Consider the following 26,864-nt stretch of genomic DNA (forward strand, 5'->3'; position numbering starts at 1 on the left):
GCTCCGCAGGGCCCTTCCCAGCGCCAGGGAAGGCTGCACGGAGGGAGGATGCTCCGCTGAGAGGCTCCTGCCTCCCTCCCCGCCTGCCCTGCCTCCAGATGTTGCATCATTTCGCGGGGTCAGTTCATTTTATAACGCTGCTTGTGGCTCCCTCGTCCTGGAGCCAATTAAACCCTCATGTTTGAGGGGGGATGTGGGGGGAATTGGTGATTATGGTGCTGTGTTGAAATAATGCTCGCCCCTTATTGAACAGGGTTTCTGGAAAATGTTGGGGAATGGCTCTGGGAAAGCGGGTGCAGGCTCTGCTGTGGGAGGGGGGTCTGGCTATGAACGGGCCCTGAATGCTTGGAAAGGGGGTGTGAGGGCTGGAGAATCCCTGGCTGATGCTGCCCCCCACTCAAGGACCCTCACAATTCCCTGTCCCCCCTCCCCATCCCCATCCCCATCCCCATCCCAGTCCCCATTCCTTTGACTTTTGCTTTCCCCTGCACTCCCCCAAACTCAGCCCAGCTGTGGATGTTCAGTCAGGGTGGAGAGGTGCAGGAGGGGGTGCTCAGGGCTCCCCACATCCCTTGGCACAGCCTTTGACCCCCCAGGCCTGGTGCCCCTGCCCTACTCCCCTTTCTCTGCTCAGGGCACCCCACAGCCAAGGCAAGATCTGCCTTAGGGGGGGAAAATGGGAACAAATCCCCCCATGGCTCTGATGGGCACAGCCACAGCCCCTCTCCCATGCATGTGACGCTGCCCAGGTGTTGGGGCAGCTTTACAGCTCCTTCCTCGTGGATGTGCTGAGTGAACTGGAGTTTATTTATCTATTTATATAACACATACATAGTGGGGTGGCACATCTCCCTGCATGGCCAGGCTGTGTGTGAGTTCATGCTGTAACACCCTGCGTGCTCCACATCCCCCAGCTGTGCTGGTGCAGCCTGCAGGGCTCACTCAGAGCCCATAGGACACATCTCCTTCATGGAGGGGTTTTGCAGAATGGATCTGTAAAATCCCTGCAGCTCCCGTGGGCTCTGAGCTGGGCCAGCTGTGCACTGTCCATCTGTCCAGGCACAAGGACACATTTTGCCCTCAGAGGTGTCATTTCTCCATTCCATGTGTGAATTCTGGTGTTGTTCCCTCAGCTTTCCCCTGCAGAAGCTGAGCAGCTCGGTCATTCCTCCACTTGGGAGTGGAGACTGAGCAGGGGCTGAGCCAAGGCTGAGCTGGAGACCCCCACTCACTCAGTGGGGCTGGAGCAGCCCTGTGCCCCCTCCCTCTAACCCCACATTCCTTCCTTCAGGAATCTTCAGTCCTCAGGGTGTGGGAGAGCAGCCTGACATTAGGGAGTGCCCCCAGGTAGGCTATGGGAAAAGCTTTTCTGAGGAAAAAAGGAAAAAAAGAAAAAGAAAAAGCACCAAATTTCTGATTGGTGTTTTGCTCTCAGGAAATGTGTTTATCCTGAGCCATCCCTAGGAATGTGGCCTTGGCCATGAGGGCTTTGGAGAGATTGTTTTACCCTAAGGAATGGGGTGAAAACAGGGTTGGCATTGTGGGTTTCCTTCCTCGCTTACTGGCTCAGCCCATCCCTAGAAAAGGTCCCAGCAAAGGGATCAGGCACATTCCTGTATCTGATGCCACTCTCCAAACAACTGGTGAGGGGACAAATACCCATTAGTGCTTTCCTGAGCATCCCTGTCTCCCCTTTCCCCCTTCCTCCGTTTACCAAAAGTGCTTAGGGAGGGAAAAAATATCTCCCTGGGTGGGAGGGAGTTTCACCTCTCCTTACATATTTACCCTAAAAATACGAGCCCCTAACGGAGGTAGGAGCCTGTTTGGTCCAGGGGAGCTTCCCAAAGACGATCAGCTGGTGTGAGCAGCCCTGCACTGCTCCGAGCCGCGGCAGCAGCGCCCGAGCCGCAGCATCCCGAGCTGGGCTGGGGATGAGGCAGCGCAGGTACCGCGGGTACCACCCCGCAAACACCCCTGCCCTGCCCTCCTCTGTGACAGGAGTGACAGTCTGAGCGAAAGGAAGGCACCTCCGAGGTGATTACGACAGAGTAAAAACTCCTTCATCTCTGCTGCTGCAGCGTCACCTCGGTATTTTCTCCAGCGGAGTTTTAGCGGGGTGGGGAAAACATTTTGTGTGCAGTGAACTGCTGCTTTGATGCTGCCTCCGACCTGTCTAACTGGAATTGTGGGTGGAGGGGTTCATCGCGGGGGTGGCTGTGCTGAGCTGGGGGCTGTGGTTTCCAGTGCAAGCCCTGGTGCTGCAGGAGAGATGCTGGGGATGCTCGGGTGTGGGGGTTTGCCAGTCCTGCTCCCCCCTCTGTGTAATGTGCTGATAATCTCACATTAATGCCGAGATCTAAGGCAGAGAAATAATGCAAAATAATTCTTTGCACGGGGAGAATTCGTATAATGGGAAATGCAAACCCCAATGTTGCTCCTTCAGACAAAACAAGACCATATTTAACAACGCCTTGTTAAAAATAAAGAGGAAATCTATTAATGTAATAACTAAATTGCTATTATAGGCATCAAAGCACCCTGATGCTTTGAGGTAACTTTATTTCCATCAGTCTTTTAAAAGAGCACAACATTAAAAAAAAATAAAATCCCCCACCATCCCGCCTCACCCAAACGCTGCCATTTTACTCATTAATTTTGTAATTAATCAGTTAAGAAGTTCTGACTTATTGGATTAAAGGGACGGGGAAATGCAATTCCGCCCAGCCTCATTTTAATAGGCGATTGTGAAATTGCTCTTTTGAGTCTCCCTGCCTCGGCTCCGCGCCGGGGTGAGGAGGCGGCGGCCACGGGAGCGCCGGGGCCGGGGGGACCCTCGGGGGGATCCTCGGGGGGAGCCTGCCCGCTCCTGGCTCGGGGAGAGCTCAGGGAGAGCCCAGGGAGGGCCCAGGGAAGCGGCTCCCACCCCTTTGCGGCCGGGGAAAGCAGCGCTGGGTGGGCACAGGGCGTGCTCCTGTCCCCGCGGTGCCAGAGCATCCCTCCCGCCTGCGGGCACAGAGGGGTCTCTGCCCCTCCGCTCGCACAGACACCGTGCTTGGCCCAAAATGCAGGGACAGAGACCATGTTTCCCCGCTCAGCCTCGCCCGAGCTTGTCCCTGCTCTCCCTGCCTGTCCCTGTCCCTGCTGTGTCCTTGCGTCCTTGTCCTGCCTGTGCCTGCCTGGCTGGATGCTGCCCTGGCTGTGCCACCCTGCCCCTCCCTGTCTCTGTCCCCTCCCCGAGCCTCGGGCTCCCCTCCGGGCCGTGGCCGCTGTCCTGGTCCCCGTGGGTGGCTTTGGGAGGAGATCGGCAGCACTTTGGGGTGGATGAACCGCAGAGCCCACTCAGCCATCGAGCTCTCGGGGGTGGCTTTCGAGGGGACCCGGCCTCTCCCCACCGCCCACCAAAGGGCGCTTGCTTTTTCCCCTAAAGCGAGCCCTGAGTGCGGCTGGTGTGTCCCCAGAGCGGCAGCCCCGGGTGCCACAGCCCGGTGTCCTGCAGAGCGCTCGGGGTTCGTCCCCGCCGCGGTCCCCGCGCTGTCACAGCGGGCAGGGCGCCGCCGCCTCGGCTGCCCAGCCGTGCGCACCCAGCCCGGGCACAGGCACGAGCCGAAGCAAACAGACAGGGACATTGCTTTAATATTTTTTAAATTTTTTTTTTCCATTCCTTCTTTGCATTTACACACGTCCAATGGATTATTTCTCTACCTCTGCCTTTGATCTTTTCAAAACTAGACAGCTTTATAAATACCATCCCTCTGTTTTCAGCCATTTTGCAGTTCTTGTACAATTAATGTACTGCAGCAATCCTCTTCTTTTCTTCTTCTTCTTCCAGTTCTTTCCAGGGCAAACAGGCACTCCTGTCCACACTGTCCCAGTGAGATTTATTTCTTCTCTCTGCTTGTGTCATCACCAACACCCTAGAATAAAAACGTACATATTTTGCTGGACAATTTTGATGAAATCGGGGATGAGGTGTAAAGCCGCTGCCCCGACCTCACCACACAAAGTCTGTTACTATTATTAATCTGTAAACTCCACAAAACTTACATACATAAATGCATGATTTAGCTAATTATTTACTAAAGATTTTTTTTAGCAGTGCAGCAAATCTCTGGAGTTTCTGCATTTGCTTTGCACTTAAAAGAAGTTGGTGCAAATGAAATCAGCACATTAAAGTGCATCTTTCATTAGAGGACAGGGAGCAGGGAGGAAATCTGTCCCACCTGTCTCCATGCCATTTATCAGGTGACCTTGGAGCACTTCATTCATGTGGAGTTCTGTGCTTATTCTTATTCCTCTTATTATTATCTCCTCTTCTTTACCTCCCCATTGTCAAAATTGCCAGCCTCTCCCAAGGCACTCAGGGAAAATCCTCAGGGTTAAAGCATTTTCCTTGGCTTTGCTGCTAGAGATGTGGGCTGGAGCCTCCAGAGCTGGCAGGGGCAGGGTGAGGGGGCAGAGGAATGGGAATCCACACCAGGTTCTCCAGCACTGAGGGAAATTCTGCTTCTCATTTGATGGAGGAAGCAAAAAGTAAAAAAGCAAGGGTTTTTCTAGGAGAGGTGATGGGGTGGGAGGTTAAGCGATATTGAGTAGTTTTTTACATAAAAAAGCACAGTAAATGTGGTCCCTTCTCCTGCTCTGCACAGACGTGAGAGGAAGGGAGAGCTGGGGAGGTGGCTGTGGCCGGGAGCCCTTGCAGGACCTGCCTGTGGAGATGTCAGGTCCAGGCTCAGCTCACTGCCAGCAGGGAAGGATTAGTAGAATGTCACCCTCCCTGGCAGTGAAACCTTTCTCCATCACTTCCAGCCCTGCCTCTTACCCTGCTCGGCTTCGCCCGCCCTGTCCCCCTAAACCATTTCCATTGTCCCTCGTAAAAAGATGAGCAGACAGACACCTTGTCCTGCCTCCTTCTTCTCTTTCTCTCTTTCCCTTGCATTGGTCTCTGCTCCTGCACTTCTCTCTGGCAGTCTCTGCCCTCTGCAAACCTGTTCTGTGAGCGAGCTGCTCTTGGTGGGCATGGGGGTAAAAACCCAGCTGGAGATGGTAAAATCCACTGCCATGGCTCCTTCTACCCCTGCAGATCTTTCCTCAGGGAGACACAAGAGAGAGAGAGATCATAAAGGCATTTTCTCACCCAGCCTAAGCCATGAATTTTAAGTCCTCAGGACAGAGACTATTTCATATTGTGTGTGTTTGTGCAGATTCAGCACAAGGCAGCGACCACACTGTTATTTTCCCAGTATTTCCACTTCCCTGACTCCTACAGTGCCACTGTTTCATCTTTACTGGAGAGATGTATTTTTCACATTGCTGTTTTTTTTCTCCCATGCATTTGTCTGACTTGCTCTTTGGGGTTTATAGTTTAAGACATATTGTTTATTATTTATAATATTAATAACAGGTATCGTTCTGCTGTAGCAATTAAATAATTACAGAACCCATTCCGGCCTGGTCAGCCAGAATGCCCCATATGGCAGTAATGTACCTCAGAATGCACAGAGATAAATATGAACAGAGCCAGGCACTAAATGTTAGGTTTAGCTTCCCATAAACTTAAATATGTGCATTTCTTACCCAGTAGGATCCTCCACAGACCCATAAAGCAAGTGACAGAGTTATCTCCTCTTAAGATGCTCTAAGAGCTTGGAGAAATTTGTGAAGAGTGCTACTTCTGTAGGCACTTGTTACCATGAATCCATGATGAGATTCATTGTTTGCCTTTCCATCCACTTCCCTGGGCCTTCCCAAGCCCACTGCAGCCTCTCCTTGGAATCAGGGCATCCATTTGTGACACTGCGTTATGTGAGGCAGTGCCTAAAAGGATCGGGACCTTCACTGCATTGCAAAAAGGTCCTTGTGCCACCCTGCTGCACCCCCTCACCTGCCCGAGAGTCGCTGTAACTGGGGCAGATGCCTGGGCCAACGCACACCCCAGATGGTGCAGCACATGGATGTTAAACTCAAAGTAGTAGAGCCCAGCCTGCCTGAGAAAGCATCTCCCCACTCATCCATCCTTCACTGACTCCCTACTCGGCAGCAGATGTGATTTCATTATGGCACAAGGAGTTCCCAAGGCTCAGCGAGGCTGGTGGCGGCAGAGACCCTTCGCTGCATTGAATCACAGCCATTTGCAAATGCCAAGTGGATTTTTCTCCCTCTCAAATCAAGGAGAGAGGCTGAAGATAGTGAGAAGGAAGCCGAAGATGTGGAAGGTCTGAAGGGTGTTTTCCATGCCTGAAGGTCTGTGTTAGGTTTAGCTGGGGCAGCCAGAGCTCTCCATCCCTGCATCCCCACTGCCCTTCTAATGAAGGGATAGGAGTCGAATTTTCAGCCTCTTCAGTTTGCTCCTTTCCCATGACATGACAGTTCTAGCCCAGCAGAAAATTCATTATTTTATGGCCTGATTTAATTCCTGGACTTTTCCTTCCCCTTAGACTCTGTTGCTCTCTTGCACGTGTGATAATTCAAGCTAATTGTGAATTAGCAGAGCCAAATCCTGCGCGGTGCAGAGCTGACCACGGCCATCGCTCACAGACCCTCAGAGTGGGAGGCTCGATGCAGTCACCACTGAAAACAATATTAATCACTTCCTTTCACCTTGCTGCCACTTAGCCCAGATCATAGTTAGAGCCAACCCAAGGACAAGATTAAAAACCTCACATCAGTGAGCGCAGATCCCAATGAAATCTGCAGAGCTTAACCAGCCCCTGCCAGCCGGGGATGGAAGGTGACACCTGGGCCACACCGTTATCTCTGGGGTGTTTGATCCCGAGATTGGAAGCTTCTAGACAGGCCACGAATGGAAAAGTGGTGGTTATCCACACTTTAAATATCTTCTTCTGTCTTGGTGATAGAAACCTTTAAAAGGTTAAAAAAATAAGTGATTCATTGGAATCAGAGTAAATAGTACTAGATAAAAGGTGTTTACTCGCAAAAATGTGAGGTTTTTTTCCTTTTCCCTTCTTTCTGCCCTCTGTGTCTGAAGAACAAAGTTTATCCAGACCCCAGAGTCTGAACTGGACATAGCCCTATGGAAGTGGACCATGAAATTCTAAAATTTCTTTTAAAAAGGGAAAACATTATTTTTTTGGTGCATGATTTTGACAAATCTAATTTCTGCACGTGAATATGCACCCCAAATTTCAGTGAGGTGTCTGTGCTCTGAAAAGATCAACCTCTGAATATTTTTCAGAATTGCTCTGTAGGAATTTGTATGACCTGGTCAGATAGTTTTAAATGCCAGTGTCAGGAAAATGAAACAAACTGTTCATGACCTCGAATGCGTGTATGGAGAGAATCAGATGATATAGCTACAAGGTCATAAATACTGAGAATATTAAAATTAATAGCAGAGCTCTTGACTTAATGAAAAGCCAGTTAGGGCAATAAACATCTAAAAGAACAGATATGAGCAAACATCCATCTTAGTTCATAGAAGAAGGGCTGTTTACAGCTCTCCCAGATTTTAGGGCCAGTTCCTGTTGGAGTGGGCAGCAGCTGAGTGATTCAGATGGTTGTGGTGCTGGAATTTCTCAATGATGTACAAATGAGTCCAACAATGGGTGTCCCTGGCTGGCTGCTGGGTATCCATGAAAACCAGAGATGCTGCACTCTCCTGATCCAACACGTGTGTGGCTCTGTTCCTGCCCCTGACAGCCTGGGCACAGCCTCAGCTAATGGCTTGTACACAAGGGAAATGTGAATATATGACAAAAGAGAGTCCAGCTCCGACCCTGAAGGCAGAGCTTGAAATCTCCTCTGTGTTAATATCCAGCCCTGGCCTCTCTGCACAGCTGAGTCTGTGTATTCAAATAACAGCAGGTCAGGCAAGAATATCTCTCATCCCTGATTTTACTCCTCTCCAGCCTCTCTCTGCACATGTTTTTTATCCAGCAGAGAGCTCATGCCCGAGTTAAGCATTCACCTCTGAGGGGTGATGTCCACCTTGGCCACTTTGTGCTGCATCCAGGGGACGATCTGTGTGTCCCCAGAGCACTGAATGTCACCCCAGGTACAAGTGGGGAAGGGAAGAAGGCTGCAGTTTGCATTTTAAATCCTGAAAACATATTTTAAGGGCTCTGCTTCTGTCTGTTCTCTAGTTTCTGAGAAAAACTCAGCTAAGGGAAGATTTTGGTAGAAACCCAAAACTGACATTCGCCTGCCTTTTCCAGGTAATGCATATGCATGCATGCAAAACTCAGGCATTGGTTGTTTCTGCCTCAGGATTAAAAGCTATGGCATGCACAGAAATAGAAGCCCATCTTTACAAAATTGCCTTTGAAAATTCCATATGCCAGTTGCATACCCTGCAAAGATGTAGAGCTTGAGTAGTGGTACAGGGATGGGGCTGCCAGCCAGGAGCATGAGCAGTAAGCTCAGCTTCCCTGCAGGTCTGTTCTTTGTCTTTGGGTCATTTTTCCTTCCCCAGCCTGTTCTTCCATCTCTGAAAGTGAGCAGGTTAATGCTAAGTATTTATTTGTGTCTCAGAACAGTCCTCGACAGTAGCACTTTTTTTGTGACCAGGAGCCTGACCCCACGTCTGCCAAAATAACCTGAATTCCCGTGAAGGGACTTTTATGTTTGGCATGTACAAGAAATACAGGGATGGCTCTGGACCTGCTGCTTGAAACCCAGGTGGGTTTTAAAGAGCTAAATGGCACATCAGATTACCAGGAGTTATGTCAGAAGATGATCTGTAGGAAAACCAGGAAAAAATGTGAGAGTATTTTGGTAGAGAAATAAAAGTACCCCAAACCCCTCTGCAATTTCAGCCCAGAGGCAGCCCTGACTTTGGCTGTTGCTAGGAAAACAGCAAAACCCAAGTCCTGCTTGTTCTCCATCCCACTCCGAACGACTTCTGGGTAGAATAAATCTTCCCCGCTTTTAAAATAAATGAGAGAGCTTCACAATGCCAAGGCCATTTAAATTTACAGCGAAACAACGCCAGGAACAGATCCGGGCTGCAATCTGCATTCCCAGTGTTTTCCTGCAGCTGAGGAACACACAGTTACACTTGTGGCTCCTGGCTTGGGGTGAGCGCCCAGCCCGGTGCCCTGGGAGGATGACTGGAATGTAAAATCCAGCCTGAACCGAAGGAGCCCTCCGGGGCAGGGAATGGCATTTTCCTTTCCCGGAGGGTGCCAAGGGAGCATCCCGGGCCGGGTTGAACCCTGCCAGGGGTTTGGTGAGGGCTGGGGCAGCAGGGCTGGGCTGTGCTCCCACCTGCCTCCCCCAAACAGGGCTTTGTTCCCCACAAAGGATGAACAAACCTTGCCGGGGATGCTGCGAGCAGAGCAGGAGGGATTCAGGGATTCAGCAGCTCAAGGGTTCGTTGTTTTTGTAAAGCGCAATCAGAACAAAAAAAAAACAACACCAAACCAAACCAATCCCCCCTCACCTGGACAAAACAAACCAGAGGGAGGCTGTGGATAAAACCTGAAATTATTTAGGGTTTGAGTTTTCAGTCAGGAGACTGGAAATAGCGAAAGGGTTTTCTCTTGCCCTTCCCTGAGCGGTGTTGCAGTATTTTGGGAGATGCATTTTTCCTCTCTCCAGGCTTCTCCCACAGAAAGGATTTCTTTGGGTTGTTTTGGGAGGTCTGGGAATTGCTATTTTCTCTCCCTTCAAAGCTCCTGTTGGAAATGTCAAGACCCTTCCTGTCGATTTTCCTCACCATTCATTAATCCATTTGATTTAGTTTTGTTTGAAGGAAAAGAGGTGTTTTCTCCTTATTTCTAGCAAAATTCTCCAGTCTGCTTCTGTAGCTGCTGCAGCTTTATTTTTGAAAACACGGCTTTTTAATCTGAGAAAGCATTTTGAAGTGGCAAGTTTTTAGTATGGAAATTTGAATTTGCTATAAATGAGCTTTAAATGTGTTTGCGTGAGTCTTATTACAGAAGTTTTCTATTTCCCAGAACTTTCCTGATGTTTAAAGTCAATCAAATGAGATAGTCCTGTGGAAGGATGGTGGAAAATACCCTCTGTAGAAATAATTTAAATAGGTTTAGTCTTATTTTGAAAGATTTCAGCATTTTGGGATCTGGGTTGGAGCCTCCTTCTCCTGTGGTTAACTGGGGCATCCTTGTTGTCTTGATGGAAGTATAAACCAGTGCCTTGTTGCTAAAATCTTTTGAAGTCAGTTTGGAGATTGAATGCCCAGACACAAATTGCTAATGTGAAGCTGCAGAATCCTGCAAAAAAAATTAAAAATTATGTTATCAGGCAGCTAAAAGTGACTGCCTGCTCAGGATGGTCTTGGAACAGAGATAGGTGAGTGGAATGAGAATGTGACCACCCATAAATTGGGTGTGAGGCTACAATATTTTTTGCAATATTTGTGTTTTCAGATCTGGAGCTCAAAAACGGGGTTTGAAGTTTTTGTATCCATTGTGAGCCGACTTAGAGAATCTCCAGTTTCCTGCAGGACATGGCCTCATCCTTTGGGGAGATAAAGTGGCAATAGAGGAGTGGCAAAGGAAATGAAAGGGATGAAAGGAAGATGCAGATTAAATAGGGTTTTCACTCACTTCTCTCTCTCTTTCCTTGCATTGGGGTGATTTCTATTTTATTTATGAATGTTGAAGAAAATAACTTCCTTTTTTCCCTCTAACAAAAAAACCCCCAAAACCCACCCTCAAACCCCACCAAAAGCCAACTGGAAATTAGAGCTGGTTTGAACTGAGAAATCAACATTTAAAAACTTAGCTGAACTTACCCATTCCCTTCCTGTCATTATTCTGAATAGGCTGGATCCATTTTCCCCCACTGCAATCAGCTGTGAAGGAGAACTTCCATCTATTTCAGCAGGAACAAGCTAGAACATGTTAGATTTAAATATTTGAATCCTCAGCTGCGCTACCTAAGCATGTCAATCTGTCTTAATACTTTATTTCAGGTTGTTACATCAACAAAATTCAGTGATATGCTGCAACAAAATTGTATTACATGCTCTCTCTGTGTTTTGAGCTGTCATGCTCCATAGGCAGTGGCATTCCTCCTCTGAGTGTGTGACTGTATGTGAGCCCTGTCTCTAAATACATTTCAGATATGTTACATTTTTAATTCTTCAAGGAAAAAAAAAAGAAAAACAAAAAACCAAAATCCTGGAACAACAACCAACCAAGCACACACATTTCTTAGATTGTGAAAACAGATTCTCTCGAAATTGTGTCTCAAACAACGCAGAGAGAAAGAGCAAAAGCTCTGGGGTTGGGTATGAGCTGCCAGACATCACAGAGAGCAGCACTACAGGCTCCTCCAGCCAAAAGAGAATCCAAATTAGTGACCTATATTGGGGATAAACCGGTCATGCACCACAAACATGATTCTGTAATTAAAACCTTCCCTGCTACAGACACAATTGATGCCCAGCGTGCGCGCCGAGGCATACAGAGCAAAACAACTGCACTGGGAGAGTTAACTTTCGAAATGTAGCTGGGGTGAAATGTGCAGAAGAGGAGCTGGGATGTGCAGGGCAGCTCCTCTTTTCCGCCGGGGCTGCTCCCACAGCCGAGCACAGGCTCTGCAGCGTGAGCCCCCGAGCCCGGACACACGCAGGGCTGCAGGGACGGGAGCAAGGCGAGGCACAAACACAAACCAGGTCCCAACGTGCAGCCCAATCTCTCCATTATTTAGAGACAGAGAGGCTGAGCACTAGCCTCTGCCGGAGTCAGACATGCAGCCCAGCTCAGAAATCCTCTTTTTCTGAAGTGGGGCTGATGCTGCGGAACCTTGTGCTTGGCTTTGGGAGCGGCCCCGGTGAATTCCAGCACCGGTGGCAGCAGGAGCCTCTGCTGAGTCAGGGTGTGCTGCCGCCCCACCTCGCAGCTCTGCATCTGCTGGGAGAGGGGGGAAAGTGCATTTTTTCCTGTTTAATGCAGCCGAGAGCGGCGGGGCTGCGGCGGAGGCAGCGCCGTGCGCCGGGCACGGTCACTGAGAGCGGGCTCCGGGGAGGCTTTCTGCTCCAACACGCCGTTTAACCCTTTCAGCCTCCTGACAGTTGAATAAATGGGCAAATGAAGCAGGGCTTAATCTAGGGTCCACCCCCTTCCAAAGGCCCTTCGCTAAAGAACTTAAGGAACTAATTGCTTCTGTATTGCTGTTGCTGCCCAGGCACTGCTGAAAGCCTCCTGGAGGTTTGCCTTGGGTCTGTGCTCTGCGTGCCAGCCTGATTTTGTTAGAATTTGCTATATTTCCATATTAAAACAGCCAGGCCGAGGGGGGTGAAAAAAAAATGCAAGAAGAAAAGGCAAAGAAAAAGAGAGACTCATTAAAACTGCATCATGTCACCCGGCTGAACTTCCCATCCCTCCACTTCCCCCCTCAATCAGCAGCAAGGATAACAATTAGATGTGATAGCTATTCCTAATAGGCAGCAGTTAGCGCTGGCTGCTCCAAGCTCCGGCTGAAGCAGGAGAGCCCTGCACCATCCCCTGAGAGGCTACAACTGATGAGGCTCCAAATAAACCATTCCCAAGCGGGGCAGGATCCGCAGGGCTTTCCCCACTCCATGGCTCCGGATTCTCTTCCCTCCTGGCAGAGCATCACCAGTGGGGCACTGCCCGTCCCCAGGATGGCACTGCCTGTCCCCAGGATGGCATTGCCTGTCCCCAGGGTGGGCACAGCCCCTCTCCAGGATGGGCTGAGACTCCAAACCCATCCCCTGCAGCCCAGGGAGCCCCGGCCAGGGCGACAGCAGCGCTCGGATGCACTCAGCCAGAAAAACTTGGTATTAGGAGTGGGAGAAAAGGTCACCTTGGAGGATCAGAGATAGAGAATTAAAAGAAAGGGGCTGGGAGTGGGAGAGAGGGAGGGGGTACAGGGGGAGGCTGAGGAGGGAAGGAGGGAAGGGGACGTAGGATTTCTAAGGAGGTCTGACCCGGGAGGATAAAATATCCTGTTTTCATTGGTTCAAATGAACCATTAGGGAGAGAGTAATTTGTTGACCTTTTTGCCGCCTTATCATGAGATGAACAGCCTTAACATGGGCTTCACGTTTGCCTTAACCCCACCGTAAATCATAGAAGAATCGATTTTTTCTTTTTACTTTTTTTTTTCTCTCCCCAAAAATATATAAATAAAGAATAACAACCAAGAAACCAGCCTATATTTTAAGATGATTTAGCAGAGCAAGGCCAGGTAGATCCGTGCACTGGTCAGACTCTGTGGATGTTGTCCTCTGCCTTCCTTTTTATTTTTGCTCTCTTTTGGCTGAGCAAGTGGGAACAGGGCTGTGCAAAGGCTCAGCTTCCTTTGGGAATTCAGGCTGGAGGACAGTGATTTTCCTCTTATTTCCATCAGCCTGGCTTGGCAGTAGTTCCAATGAAGTCAGTTTGCACTCTCCTAAAGCCAGTCTCTTTCCCCAGCTCCTGCAGATAGTCTGGCATGATTTTGGCCTAAGAAAGGCAGGCCCACACGAGGGTTTGGTTGAAATGACAGTTTTAGAGTTCGCTGTGGACCTTCCATGCGAGGTTGCCATCTGTGCGAGGAAATGGAGCTCGCAGAGTTTGGAATATGTCAGCTTGCTGGGGGTGTACCCAGAGGCTGCTCATTGCTGAGCCCAAACCACGCTCAGATCTTGTGAGGCACTGGATTTTCTGGGGTTTCACTCTAAACCTTGATTTGCAAACTTTGGAGGCTTCAGAAGAGTCTGAGCACTGAACACCAACAGCAGGTACACCCAATATGTTTTTAAAAACCCAAAGGTTTTTAAAAAGCATTGGAAGTTGTCCGCTCTGGCACGGGAAGAAACCACCAACAAGCTTTTCCTGTGTCCAGGTTGGTTTTGGATTATCAGTCCTAGGGTGTCCTGTGTTTGCTGTGAAGCAGCTGTCAGGGATGAGGGGGGATCCTGCCAGGCAATTCCTGCCCTTTGAGGGAATTCAGCCTCACCTGCAGCTCCTCAGCTGCAGCTCCCGCCCAGCTGAGCCAGCCCAGCAGCTCCAATCTGTCCACAGCATTTTGTACAACTTCACTCTCAATATTTTGTTGTCTATCCTTGGCACAGCAGGGAAAACGTTCCACTCTCACACTGGAAAACATTGTCCAATTCTAAAGAGAAAATTACTTGAAATTGCAGGTTAGCCGGGATTTTTTACTTTGCGACGTTCGTGTTTCCATTGAGTCTCTTATTATAGGAAATTTAGATATGGAGCAGAAGCATCTGGCCTTCAAAGGACCCTGAAATTGCCATGGGATGTTATGATAATGCTGCTTTTATGTGACTGATCTTTTCCATTTGTCCTTTGCTCTCTAGGTAACAGCTTGGAAAATGTCACCTTTTGGTAGGTAAAGAGAATGCTGCTCTGTGTAGGGTTTGTGATACCAACTTTTATTATAATCATTCTACATGAGATGCAGATCTTCCAGCAGCCAGCAAATTCTTGTCAAATGAACCCAAATCAGGAAGGTCAAATGTTCTCATGGAGAATGCAAGATAAGGATGACTTCTGTGCCTGCTCTTGAATATAGCATCTTCTTTGATCAGAGAGATATTTTAAATTACTTCTAGCAGCAGGCTGGGTAACAATATACCCGTGTGTGCCAGGCTAAAAATAGCCCTTGGAACTGCATTTGTGATTGCTGGGAGAGATTTCAGAACTTTCTTTTTTGCTTTCTGTCTTACATTAATTACACTTTCCAAACATATCTTTAACATATTGGATGTCAGGATTTCTTCCTCAAATGCATGATCACCTTGGGTTTTGGAAGGTGTTGTTGGATTTTTAGTGGTAGCTTAGCTATTATGAAGGTGGGTTTTATTACATTAGGAGTTTAAAGAAGTTATTCTTAAAATAAATTACAACTTGAATAACAAACACATAACAATAGGGTTTTGTAAAACCCTATAACAATGGCATAGGTCCTGTAGTTTAACCAAAAATCAATGAAAAATCAATTATAGAGCTTTATTTTAAAGCTTTTCCTATGCAGTGCTTGCAGAGTAAACTTTACAACATGCTGTTATATGTAAAGAAAAAAGTACGTTAGTAAATCCAGCTTCTAAACCAAAGAGTAAAGTGAATAAAACAGGTATTTAAAGTGAATAAAACCAGAAGAAATTGCAGAGGGAAAAAAAAATCTCTTATAACAAGCTCTATTTTCTGTTTTTATTTATTTGTCTATTTATTTATTTAAAGCTAATTATATCCTTGTATTAAGCTTTGAAGCATGAGAGTGTGAGAGTGTTTGTGTGTGTGGTGGGGCAGCAGCAGGGGCTGGAGGGCTCCCTGACACCTTGATGATGATGTTTGATCTTCCTCCCCACTCACACCCAAACTCAGCTCACACCTTCGCCCCTTGGAATGGTGCAGAGAATTCTCAGGGATAGAAATATGGGCTTTCCAGGGGAATTCCTGGCAATTCATCCATCTTCATGCAGTCCCAGCACGCCCAGACCCTGCCCTGCCAAAAGCCACCAATGGCTCCAGCAAAGTGCAGGCAGTGGGACCAAGGCTCTGGTCATTTCTCCAGGTGGTGCAGTGTCACTACAGGACACGAAAAAACGCAGTCACACACCGCTGTTCTCAAGGTGAAGGGAAAAGGGAAGTTTATTTTCTGACTCCAACATTTATAGTTTTCCAAGAGTGACGGTGGATTGGAGGGTGACAGTGCCACCTCTCTCCAATGACACTGGTCAAGCCAACAGTCCATCAACTCTCTCCTCCTCCATAAAGGAATGCAAAACAATGAGTTAAATAACTCAGAAAGTGTGTGAGAAAGTTCACTACAAGAATGTCAACTTTAGAAGGCTTAGAAAATCTTAAAAAACCAGGGTGACATCGTAGATGAAACTGGAGGGACTCTGGAGCTGTGCAAATACATGGTAGGGTGGGGATAACAATCTGGATGTCCTAAGCCCCAGGGTATTTTGTACCCTCTCCCATTTGGTTGGTCTCCATGAATCACAGACATCCCAAAAGAAAGCAGGCTGGGAGGTTTTGGGGAGATGCAGCTCCTGTGAGAGCTGGGGCAGTTGATACCTTTAGAATTTCTCCCTCCAGCATCTCCCCACCCCATTTGTGGCTGTTTCCCTGCTCTTACCCTGTGTGGGTGCACAATTTAATTACTGATGTGGAATCAGGTTTTTTTTGCTTTGGTTTCCTCCATATTTCTCAAAAAGAAATGTCAGTAATATGCCTGTATAGAGGGGATTGTCTTTCCAGAAGGCTGTGAAATTCACTGTTGAGAATTTTTATTAAGCCCCTTGCAATGTATGCAGTAAATACAGCCTGTAACAGCAAAAAGAGCACAAGGGATGGTGCTTGTAGGGCCAGGAGGGATCTGGGAGTGTCCAGGAAGGGGAGGAGGTTTTGGTGTCCCCACTTGAACCTGGGGAAACTGAGGTACAAGCTGTGGTGGCACAGGGAGAAATCCTAAATCAGGATGAAGGTGAGACTGGGACCTGGAGGAGGAACCTGAGGACAATGTGAGGTGCTGCAGCTCTGCCACAGCCCCCAGCACTGCAGGTGATCCACACCAGCACCCACAGCCACATCCGCAATCCTTCCTGACAGGACTGCCTGGATCACAGGGTCACCTTCCTTTCTGGGCACAGCAGGTGCCTGCTCACACCTTTCTTCTTAAAATGTAGCTAAAAATGAACCCCAGACCTCATGAAATGCAAAGGAGACAGGGAAGAGGCTGGATCCACCCATCCCCTTCCCATTCCCCGTGTTTATCTGCCTATGGAAAATGCTGGGGGTGGCTGGAAGAAGCCATATTTCGATAGCAAGAATGGAAGGAACATGTGTACACAGTTGTTTTCCCTGACTGGGGTCTGTGTAGTTCCTCTGGAAGGTTAATAAATGGTATGCAAATCCTCTTAAATGGCCGTGTTTACACCACAGCTTAGTGGCTCCAGCCATGTCCTCTACTTTCAACTCCCGAAGTTTGAGTGCAAAAAGAATTTGCTTCCCCACGCTCTTTAGGGCTTTCCCAGGTTTTGTCCATGCTTTTGCTCAGCTATCTGCTCTTGGGATCAGAAAAGGCATCACCAAAGCAAAGGAAAGGGAAAAAAAAAAAAGTTAAATTTGCCTTAGTGAAAAAAATAGGGAAAAAAAAGATGTTTTGCTGAAAGACAGGAGGCTACTGTACTGCAAAATGAATGATTAATAAGGATAAGAAAAACCTAGTTCAACAGGGCAAATGCTCAATAACAGCTCATTTAATCATTGGCAGATTAGCTGCAAATGCAAAGTGCCTGTGCAGCACTGTGTTAACTCATGCTGGAAAGTGTTGGCTACTCCTTTAATGACAGCATAACCTTTCATTGTGCATTTATTTTAGAGTCCGCTCCTTAAATGGTGGAGTGTTGGATTCATTTTTTTTTAATTTTTTTTTTTTTTTATCTTCTTCTGCCCTCAATGAATTTTACAACACGGGAATATGTTGGGAGTCATGTCACCTCTGCAAATATTGCTGCGCTGGAGTTGTGTCTTTGGGAGAGAACGGGATTTCATAAAGTACAGGCTCAGCTTTGGCACCCACTGCCTCCTGCCTTGATTTCATTTTCTGGCAGCACTGATGCTGTCCTTGTGTAATTGTCCTTCTGAGAACCAAGTACACCCCAACAAGTGCATTTATTTGTTACCATGAGGAGAGTGGTTTAGCTTGGAGGAATACAGAGATCTAACCATTGCAGAGACAGGGTCTGATTCATGGGTGATTTGTAGAAATATAATTATTGCTCTTGCTGGTTGTCCAAAGAACCCTTTGCTGTATACAAATTGCATTTATTATTTGCATTCATGATGAACACAGGAGGCTCTTCCCGATGGGCACTGGGTGCTCTGAGGGAAGGTCTGAGCAGATTTCCAAGGTGTGTGGTATTTTTCCAAACCAAAGGAGAGAGTCAGGGGCATCACCCATGGCCTCAGGTTTTTGAGGCCAAACAAACCAGGGTCTCCCACTCTCTTATCACAGAAAGGGCTGTTTCCACTCATAATCTTCAGCCTCAGTTTACCCAGTTTAAGCTGGACTACCGCATCTGGGTTAGTGAGGGACATGAATAAAGGTATTGATGTACAAAAAGAAAGTTTGGGCCAAATAAAGGGGAGGAAATGGTGGCTGAATTAGTACTAAAATTGATATAGAGAGTTGTGCAGGGCTGAGCTCTACCATAATTCACATTTGCCTCCATCAGCAAGTCCTGGTGCACAGAAACCCCAAGGATGCTCTTTGTCAATTATTCTGTGGGACTGGCTGCTGCAGCCTCCCAGCATCACTCCCCACGTGCTGTGATAACAGGATAAGCAAGAGGCAATTTTCCTGATAACACATAAATGTTTGGTTTCTGCTCAAATTCATAGTGTAAAGAAAAACACTGTTTGAGGAAGGCTGGGTGAGCAGCAGTGCAAATGTTGTAAATACCAGTTCATAGTGATGTTAGTAATGAATCTATTCTGCATTAGTATTTTTGTTTATCATCATCCAGAGCTTTCAAACAGCAGGGATTGTTTAGCAATAAAATGCACTTCTTAACCAAATTCCCCATTCTTTCCCCCCTCAAATGTGTCTGACCAGCTCTCTTGGCACTTTCCATCACATTGTAATTCTGCAGGTCGCCTGTCACGTTGCTGAAGAGATGGAAACAAAGTCGTGTGTGCAGGAATTTGATCATTTGAGCTGGTTTTAAGCTCATTTCAATTAACTTGGTACACTGCTGGAGATAAGCTGCCCCTGCCTGGAGTCACCTTTGCTGATAGTCAGTAAAGGATGTGAGATGTATGAAGTTCACCACGGATTCATATTTATCACCAATAACTATACAGTGTTGAGAGGCTGGTAATGCACACTCTGTCATTATCTTTAGCACTTTATATATATATTTGGCTCCTGTGGCAGAAACGTTCTCATGGCTGTTGTAAGTGAAGCATCACCTGTGTAACAGATTTTCTGACGCTTCCACTTTGCCTCTCAAATTCAGAGGAAGAGGTGTGAGTGTGATGGGCTCTGAAGGTGGTGGGAAGGCTGAGCAAGGCACAGGAGAATTGCAGCAGCTCTCAGAAGATCCTGTCAGACTGGAAGCATTTGCAGGTGGGTTTGTAGGTGCATGGCAGCACTATTGCCCAGCAGGACAGGGCTTCCCAAACCTCTAAGAACACCAGAGCAGGGTCTGTGACCTCTGGTGCCTGCAGAAACCTTTTCCTGGCACCCACCTGGGGCTGAAGAGATATCAGCACAGGCACTTACACAAAACTGAATCCCATCATGGACAAGGGTGTCAGGACCTTCACAGAAAATCTGTTTTTTAAAGTCCCAAATCAAAGGTTGAATCACCTCCCAGCCAGCACAGCCCAACTCCTGCTGTTCTAAGCCATTCTGTGAGGGAGCTGTGCTGCAGCACGTGTCAGCAAGGCAGAGGCCCCCGAGCACTGGCAATTTTAGAGATGATCTCTATTTTAGAGATCAAAGCTCATGACAGGATGCAACTATGTTTAGCAGAGACAGGTGATCAGGGACTAATACTTTGCATAGGAAAGACAGGCTTGGCATAAGAATTTTGGAACAATGATGAGGTTTCTTCCTTGGCTCTTGGTCACAAGTGGAGGAATAACATCATTAAGATATTAACTGAGTGCCCAGAGTGGGAATGTTCCTGTAGGTTGTTCAGCTGTACTGTGCACACTGAGCTCTTTCTTGTTAAAATTCCCATTTCATTCAGGACTTTTTAAAAAACAAACCATTTAACCAAACGACCAGAATTTGGTTAATAACAGCTTTTTTTTTTTTTCCTTTTTTTTTTCATTTGAAAGAGAGCATAAGAAATTAGGTACATATTGTTTGTAGCCCTTGGTTTGGTGTTTGTTTCAGTAGAAGGTGGCACAGACATTTGGAATTGCTGGCTGTCAAAGAAGCAGTGATAGCAGGGCTGCTTGGAGCAAGGAGTGTGGCTGTGGAACACAGCCCAGCTGTGCAGAAATGATGGAAAAAAGCCTGTGGATGATGCCCCTGAGTTTGGATGTGTAGTTTCTGATCCCTCCCATGAAGCACTGAGGCTGTGTCCTCTTCTGTGTGTTTTCTGTGTTCCTCTGACACCAGACCAATGCCATTAACTGTGGGTTCTCTCTGGTGAGGGATGGGACAGTGATCAATAACCAATATGTATTTCATAAACACTCAGCCAAGGTCACTCAAACGAACACAGGAACAGATCCACAGTACCCTCCTGCTAAGTCCACGTGTCCCTAGGGAATATTCATTGCTATTGGGGTGCAGGTGCTATTTCTGCTACTTTGTTTTAATTCAGTTGGTCCCTGAAGGATCTGATGGGCTTTGGAGCCCTTCTGGCTGCACCTTTCATCAGCTGACACTATCCATCTGTGGCACAGTGCTGGCCCTTCCTGTGACCTATCTGCTGTGTGACCTTGATTTTGCCCCACCACTAAATCTGCAGTGCCAGTTCTGGCTCCTCAACTCTTTAACCCTTCAGCACTGCAGATCTGATTGTTCTCGCACCACAGTGGAAGTGGGGAACCAGCTGCGCAAACAGCTCCTGCTGCTGCTGACAAGTCCATAACCAAGGGAGGCAGGTGGGAACATTAAACTAATGAGTTTTGCTGGAGCTTTTGGGCCAAAGAATCACTGGATGTCATTGGAAAGGCTTGGTGAGCTGCTGGGTGCCTTACATAGGTGAGGCTACTCCAGTTTAGTGGCCCAGCCAAGTTTATGAAGTCCTGTTACTTCTCTCTGATCCTTGAACCAGCAGGTCTGAGTGCTTAAGAAGGCAACAGCTCCATCTTCAATTCTTTTTATCTTAAACGTTTCTTTAGAGAATTTTTTTGGTGGGATGAGTTCTCCAAGGATTGGAATTGCCAAAATATGGATTGAATATTTGGATTAGTTGGGATATTTGAAAAACTGCCATCCTAAATAAGAGAGAATGCATCTGCATGTTGGTGATTAGGCCCTGGTGCTGCTCTGCTCAGATTAAAAGCCCCATTTCTCTCCCTGTCAAACACTGTAAGGAAGGAACTTCATCTTGGTAAACCATCCAGTTTAAGTATTTGAACACTAAGTGGAAGTTTCTGGTGATCAAAGTAATTTCCTTGAATAATGTATTCATACATAAACCTGAAAGAAATGTCATAATTGCAATAAGGTGTCTCTGGGGAGTTTGGTTATCATGATATAATCACATCCCTGGAGAGTGAGAGGCACGAGGCATAGCCTTGTGCTTAATAACACCCCAAGGGTGTGATTATCTCAGAGCAATCGCACCCTCATTGTGCCATGTGGCCTCAAGAGCTGCAACGGGGAGAGAAAGCCACAAAATTTAAGTGGAGGCAACAAAAACACGAAGACCTTGGGTATTTGGACACCAATTTCTGCTTTTTTTTTTTTTTTTTAGGTGGAAAGAAAAAAAAGCTCGGAGCAGCATGATAAACAGCAGAGAGTGAAGCTGTTTCCTTGCAGAGCAAGAAAGAATGGGATGCAGTATCTGTCCTCAGCCATCTGCTGTGCCTCATCCTGCCTTCCCTCTAGTTTTTTTTTTCCTTTTTTTTTTTTTTTTTCATTCCACCAAGTTGAATTAATGTGGAGGGGCTCTGTGTGACGCAGCACAGGCATGACAGTGCCTTGGCAAAGTGTCACAAAGTGCCTGTGGGACCGGGGCACGGCAGGCGCGGCTCTGCCTCCGCGGAGAGCAGGGAGGGACAGAGCGTGGAGGATGGGGAGAGGAGTGGCTCTGCACAATCCCCGTCTCTCTCCTCATCCTCCTGGCTGCTCCCAGAGCCATCCTGCTGCTGCAGGGCAGTGGGAGAAGGGAACCTGTGAGGCAGGTGGGATGCTGCTGTGGACAGAGGCTGTGCTGTTTGTGTGGGAGCCCCAGAAACCCAAGGATTTTGTTCCTCAGTGCAGGTCTGGAAGTTGGATTTAGAGGAGAGGTTTCCTTTAGAGGAAGGGGCTCCCTATCCTCTACTGGTTAGGGGTTCATTATTGTCTGCTGGTTTCCATGGGGCAGAGATGTGAGAGAAGGGGCTCACCATCCTCTGATGGTCAAGGGTTCATTATCCTCTGTTGGATTTAGAGGAGAGGTTTCCTTGCAATGGCTGATATGGCTTGGGGTTGCATTATCCTCTGCTGATTTCCACGGGGCAGAGATGTGAGAAAAGGGGCTCACCATCCTCTGTTGCTTGGGGTTTATTATCCTCTGCTGCTTTCCATGGGGCAGAAATGTGAGGGAAGGGGCTCACCATCCTCTGCTGGTTAAGGGTTCATTACCCTCTGCTGGTTTCCATGGGGCAGAGATGTGAGAGAAGGGGCTCACCATCCTCTGCTGGTCAGGGGTTCATTATTCTCTACTGGTTTCCATGGGGGTTTCACCCTGCAGAGGCAGAGCAGGTCACAAGAGCTTCAGCTGCTGCTGCCCAGCCTGTGCTGAGCTGGCTCAGCTGCACACTGTGGATGGGGCAGCTGGGTGCAATATTGAAAGAAAATCACTGAGGTTTGGTTGTGTAGGAGCATGAGGACAAGAGGAAAGAGGAATGAATTCCCAGCACAGCTGTATTGCTTTGGAGGGAGTCTGCTTGTGCTGCTTATGAAGGTGATTTCTGAGATCCAGTCCCACGTCTTTTCCTGAAATGGAGCCCTGAAGGTGTGCTGTGCTTACCAGGAAAAGGGTCAGTTGGAAATGCAAACCCCCTGAGTTTTGTGGTAGATTTTCCCCCTAATTCTCTGGCCCAGCTGGTTTAAAATCCAACTGTGTGGGCCTGAAGCTGCAGGATTTGATTGAGGACATACACTTTTCATCAGGGAGAGTCAACATCCTGCTTCTTTGCATCTTTTTTTTTTTTTGTACCTGTGATTGCAAGGAGCCACAGTTTGATTCTTTTTTTGATGGTGTAGGAATAAAGTGGATGCCAGAAAATAGGAGGTTTATAGCTTTCCTCTTGCTCTCTCTGCCCCAGCTCAACGTGCACAACCTTTGTGTGCAAAAAAAGAGGCACCTCCACTATTCACAGGATGCTGCAGGGAATATATCACGTTTATAGCTGTTGGGGAAAAAAACCCTGTTGTTTAAATCTATTGTGTGCTCTCTAAGGTTTGCAAAACCAGAGTTGTTTGGAAGAGAAAAAAAATTTTTTTTTTCAAACACTGGAAGATGGAGGGTTTTTCTGTAGGTATGGGGGGAAAGGAGATATTTTCTTTTGTGTTTTGTGTTACAATGGCTTGTAGGTGTGAGTAGGAAGGAGGAGAAGGTTCAAAATTTCAGCAGTGCCACAGTGCAGCATTTCTGGGCCATTTCTGATCGTGGCTCCAAGGGGTTTTTTGAAAATCATTGTTGTCCCTCCCTGACAGTGTGCCCTGCCATTGCTTTACTCTGCTTTTGAAAGCTGCAGAAAACGAGGGAGGATTTTTGGCAGCTGGTGAAGTTCACCCTGAATCATCTGGGGTGGCAGGTTTGTGTTTTGGAGCCCCAGTGAGGGCTGTGCTGGGTCTGGGTGCTGGGGATCACTCACTGCTGGCTTTGGGCGCCCCAGCCAGAAAGGGAAGGGCTGAATGGTTCCCTGGGCACCGTGGCTCTGCTCTCCTCCACACCCTGAATTTCCACTTCTCTGTCCTTCTCCACAGCTGCCAGATTGGGGGATCTATCAGACATCTTTTCTTAGTTTGTAAAACTTTTCACAGGGCTGACAAAAGATTGCCAACAGACTCAGTAGGACCCCACCGTACCAGACTACTTGTGATGGGCAGAGAAAATGTTTGTATTTTGGATAGCTATTTTTGCATTTTGGGTACTAGGGAACATTCTATAGAGACTCTCTGTTAATTTGGCTTTGGGAAAAACACTGTATGAAAAAATCTAGTGAAAAATCCTGGTGAGAGAGGGGAATTGACTAAAACAAATTAAAGAGGTTGGGTGCTTATTGCCTAGTCAGCTTATTAGATTTCTTCGACGATGTTTTTTTAAAATCTGAAAGCCCCAAGGTGTAACTAGCATGCTTTATGTTTTTATAGAGTCTAGGCAATTTCTACAAATTGAAAAATCATTTTAAGCTTTCAGAACATGTCAGGATGATGAAATGAGTAAATTCTGTCTATTTTTTGATGACATTTCCTCATTCTTGCACGTGATAGGCTTGTTTTTGTTTACTGTTAGGCGATGTCAATAAGTTCTGAGGTGGTTTTTTCACTGCTAAAATAACAACATGGATATTTGAGGGGGAAAGCACAAGTGGATGTGAATCCAGCAGACACAGGGAAGGGAGGCAATGGCTGGCCAGGCTGACCACTCTCGACAATGTCTCTTTAAGAAAGCTCTGTACTCTCTTGCAATGTTAAAGTTGCTAAGGTAACTGTGCATTTTTTTAGAGCACAGCAATGTAAATAGGTACATGACCTGTATAAATTCTCAGTGCATAAATTACTAGAGCCCTCAAGCTAGAGTAACTTATACACTTCCTTCTTTCCAAATGACTTTTTGGCTTCTCTGCGTGTCTGAGGCACAAGGATTTGACGTGCCCAGTTCATGCTGCAGAATGTCCACCAGCAAAGCCAGGGCTCAGATTTCCCCTGTGGTTTTGGTGCAAAGAGGAGCCAGGATGGCTTAGGAGGCTGTAGTGGCCCCTCAGAGACAGAGGGAATGGCTCAGTGGTCTTTGCCCCTCCAGCCTTGCACCCCAGCAAGTCTCCCCAGCTCATTTCTGTGCTGGGGGACGCAATCCCTTGGGTTGGCATCAGCCAACAAGGTATCAGCCTTGTGCTGGGCAAGGCAGCTTGGGGTTCTCACTGGAAACCTGCATCCCTGCCTGCAGCAGTGCCTGATCACCCACCTGAGTGCAATTCCAGCAGCTGTTTGAAATAGGGTGGCTGGGTCCAGAATTGTAGGTCCAAGACACCCTGGTGAGTCCCACAGCCTGTGCATGGGTCCAATCTGCATCTCCCACAGCAGCTTTGTTCAGTGCCAGCTCTGCACGGTACCTGTTGTGCTCTCCTTGGGCTGCAAGAGGCCAGATTGTCTTAGGGAAACTGAAGCTGAACAGCTCCTGCTTTGATGCCAAATTCTACAACCCACATCCTTGTCCTTTGTCCTCTTTTGCTATTGTGTTTTTGCAGCATCCCTGAATGCAGAGTTGCTGGAGGGGATAATGCAGCTCAGTTAATTTTATGCCTGTGCACACTGTTGCTGTGTCTGCACTCAAATTGTGTGCGTGGCTTCGGAGCAGGGCTGGATGTTTGGGTCCTGCTGCCTTATGATAAAAGGTGTCATGCTCCTGATGGAGGCTTCTGGTGCAGAAATATGTGCACATACACTGGGTAACACATGTCCAGTGATTCCTCAAGCTGTGTTCGGCCTGCTGCACATATGCTGCAAAAATAGCTTGACCACTTGCAGCAAACCCAAATGAGCTGAGGTGATCTCTGTGCGTCCAGGGGCCACTTCTTTGGGATTTCTGGATGTCCATGTGGCAAAACCCTTCATATTACATCCAGAAAAAATGCTCTGGGAGGCTGGAGAGATGGGGGTGTCCAGGGGGAGGCTATCCCTGGCTTGGTGGTACATACTGATATCAGTTAGGAGGGGATGTAATCTTATCTCTGGAAATATCTGCTGGTGAACATCAGACTGTTCCACATGTGCCTTAGCAGCATCCCGAGCAGGATGCAGAGAGGTCACGGAGCACCGCGGGGAAGGCAGCGCTGGCAGTGCCACTTCCACAGGCTCCTTGTCAACAATACCATCTGCTGGATGGATCACTGCTTGGAAAGGGATGGCAGGACATGGCATCTGACCATGGTGTGCCAGGCTCGCTGCCATGCTTACCTGTGGATACAAAAGGGTCTCTGACAAAGAAATGCTCTGGCAAAGTGGCAGTGTACCCCTGTCCCACCCTGTTCCACTGGTTAGGGGTCTGGCTGAGGCTGCTTGGGTCTCCAAAGCTGGATCAGCTTCTGCTGAAACAACCCCAGGGAATTTCAGGCTGGAGAAATATATTGACTTGCTCTCTTCCTTTGGTTCCTGAGTCCTTTCTTCTTTCTCAGCCAGGGAAACATCTCTGGGGACTTCGCATATGGTACAGGAGGATGTGAGACCCAAATGGAGTCAGAAGGCAGGGAATGTGCTTGGAGGCCAGTTTGGAGGGCTGCCCCTCCCTGAGCACCAGAACTCAATGTATGGGAAGGTTTGTTCTTGCTGCTGACACACAAAATCCCAAATCAGGTCTCTAATCCTCATTGTTGGGTTTCCCTTACATGTTTGTGGTTTTACAGTAATAGAGGTTGCTGGGGAGAAATGACCTGAGCACATCCCAGCAGAGAAACTGAGAGCAGAATTTAGGCTGGACATTGAAGAAGAAACCATTTCAGTAACAGGAGGGTGAAGGTTCTGCTGTGGGGAGAATTTTGATATCACAACTGGACTGATTTAATGTTTGCTTATGTTGTACGTTGTCTTATTTTTAAGAAAGAAACAAGTTGATCAGAAAAAGTCCCACCTGCTGTAGCAGGGATGGAACTGGTGAGCTTTGGTACAATTATTCCGAGACTCAGTGGAAAATACTGGAGAAGATCTGCAGAGATTTTTTTATTTCCAGCAAGCCAACAGGAGGTGGGAACACTCCCTCCCTTGGCTTGCAAGGAGAGTTGCTGTCTTATGACTCCTTGCTTCAATGAGAAGTTATTTCCTTTCTTCAGGGCAGGAGCCTTGCAATCAGAACCCTCCAAGTCAGGCAGGAAAATTCAGCAGTGGATGCATTGCTTTCCCCCCAGATCCTCTGCACTGCTGCTCCTGTGGCAGCACCCGTGGGTCACCCATCCCTGGCGGGTGACAGAGCCGTGCCCTGGCTCCGTGCGCGCAGCGGGGCGTGCGGGCTCTGCTGGTTTTTTATAAACCGTGCACTATTTTCAGGAGGAGATGGACTGCGC

The 26,864-nt window shown here is 47.7% G+C and overlaps 1 long non-coding RNA gene across 1 annotated transcript in view; it reads left to right on the plus strand.

Annotated features, from left to right (window-relative positions):
- Positions 1 to 1,941: 1,941 nt before the first annotated feature.
- Positions 1,942 to 26,864, plus strand: part of LOC134426835 (uncharacterized) — a 119,823-nt gene continuing 94,900 nt past the window's right edge. Inside the window, exon 1 of the long non-coding RNA XR_010030057.1 lies at positions 1,942 to 2,088. This is a non-coding gene — a long non-coding RNA (uncharacterized LOC134426835). The remainder of the gene's footprint in view (positions 2,089 to 26,864) is intronic.

This window comes from Melospiza melodia, chromosome 19 (assembly GCF_035770615.1).
Source record: "Melospiza melodia melodia isolate bMelMel2 chromosome 19, bMelMel2.pri, whole genome shotgun sequence".
Lineage (NCBI taxonomy): Eukaryota > Metazoa > Chordata > Aves > Passeriformes > Passerellidae > Melospiza > Melospiza melodia.